Source organism: Amphimedon queenslandica, unplaced genomic scaffold (genome assembly GCF_000090795.2).
Source record: "Amphimedon queenslandica unplaced genomic scaffold, v1.1 AMPQUscaffold_12392, whole genome shotgun sequence".
NCBI lineage: Eukaryota > Metazoa > Porifera > Demospongiae > Haplosclerida > Niphatidae > Amphimedon > Amphimedon queenslandica.
In genome coordinates this window covers 17,846-20,072 of record NW_003547371.1, presented here as the reverse complement: position 1 = coordinate 20,072, position 2,227 = coordinate 17,846, and positions in this window count along the sequence as shown.

Sequence of the window (2,227 nt, the reverse complement as noted above, 5' to 3'; positions counted from 1 at the left end):
CCAAAGACTTCTCCAGCGGCTATAGAAGGTTTAAATTCAATTAATAACCTATGAAGCTCGTCTTTATTGATGTAATTGCTATTAAAACTGTGAAAGTCAATCAAGCTTTTTCTCAGTCATCTTAACATTGGATAATGTTATATCTAAAGCTAAGTAAAGCATCTTTACAGACATTTTAGGCAAGAAATGTGTATGTTAAACTAGAAGACTAAAAGTTAACTAAAATAAATGAACTAAAGTGATTTTATCATCTTTAGCTTTCATCATGTACATGCCGCATGCTTGCTGCATAGCAAGCATGCATACTAAATCACGATGCCAGGCCCGTAGTCAGCGGGGTTCGGGGGGTTCGGACGAACCCCCTGTTGTAGCTGCAAAAAAGTTTTAGATTAGCTCCTGTCATGAAGAACAGCACTGCAAAAGCAGGATTAGCATTTTGGCAACAGCGAGAAGCACAGATAGCCATTTTAGCTGAGTCAGCACATGGCTGAGATGAGTAAATTGATACCACGCCTACCAACCACGCCCATTTTCGTCAAAAATTTTTTTGCTGCGCGCTTCGCGCGCAGCAATTTCCGAACCCCCTATTTCAAGTTCCTGGCTACGGCCCTGGATGCATGCTTTGAAATCATCAGGAGTAGATCATAGATGGATAGATCCAGTGCTATGATTGCTTTGCTAGCTTAGGCTCGCCCCTTAATGTTCTACATTACTTCTAGTTGGGGCGAGCCTGAGCTCGTTGGGGCGAGCCTGAGCTCGCCCCACTCTAGCTATACTCTCAGTCACGCCCCGTCTGTCCCTCTGTCTGTCTGTCTGTATGTCTGTCCTCGTACGTCACCCCTATTTATGCGTAGATCTAATACGGTAGATAGATACTATGCATTACCAATGCAATTTTCAATTTTTCGTTGAAAGTGGGAGCGGTCACAATAAAATAAAAATGGCAACCAACACACTGGAAGAATTCATGAGCTTTCTAGCAGCAATATAAGGCAGATACCGTCCAAAGACTTCCCCAGCAGCTATAGAAGGTTTTAAATTCAATTAATAACCTATGAAGCTCGTTTTTACTGATGCAATTGCTATTAAAACTGTGAAAGTCAATCAAGCTTTTTCTCAGTCATCTTAATATTGGATAATGTTATATCTAAAGCTAAGTAAAGTATCTTTACAGACATTTATAGGCAAGAAATGTGTATGTGAAACTAGAAGACTAAAAGTTTATTAATTTTATCAGCAGCATTAAACTTTCATCATGTAAATGATCATGTTTGCTATGCCTAAATCATGATGCATGCTTTGAAATCATCGGGAATAGATTATAGATGGATAGATCCAGTGCCATAATTGCTTTGCTAGCTTAGGCTCGCCCCTTAATGTTCTACATTGCTTCTAGTAATAGCATTCCTCAAAGATGGCGGGGCAGAAAGTCAGTAACTAGCCATTAATTGCAGTACGTTAGCCATTAGTAAAAGTCCGCATATCTTTGTAGTTTAGGGTGTGACCATTTTTAACCACACCCTCTCACGTTTTAGCACGTGGATTATGGCTGCCAGTAAATCAAGATAATTTTTCTTTACAATGATCATGTTTATCAAGACAAGTCATACAAGTGAAGACATTTATCCACAACCATAACATATAATACTTTTTTAGAGTCCAATTATTGACTCTGTGCTTTACTATAGTTATAATTTTACACAATAGTTATTACTATCTAGGCTAAAATACAGTGCAAGCAAAAAATTAATGTTACAACTGATAATTAATACAGTGCAAGCAAAACAATTAATGTTATAACTCATAATTGATGTGAGTGAGAGAGACAGAGCTATAAAGACAGTATTGGTAACAAAAATGGAGGTTTAATGTTAGACTCTGATCTTCATACAATGCACACACACATTGTCATGTGAACAAGCTACATGCACCCATAAATTACATTTTTCACATTCTATCCACTCAACTACATCCTCTTGATTTTGATCGTCTACTTTAAGACATACATCGCAAACTTCAATCGAATTTGACGTCATTAACATATTCTCCTTTGCTCTCTTCTCCTCCTCTGCAGTAGGCTTAGCCCATCTTGATAACGATACCCTCTTCTTCTTAGTACTTCGAAACCTTAATTGTTTCTCACTGTTTGAATTTGGTGTTGGCCTTTTTCGAATTGGCAAAACTTGTTCTCTATTATTTTTGTCACGCGAATTTTCAGCTTTTAAAA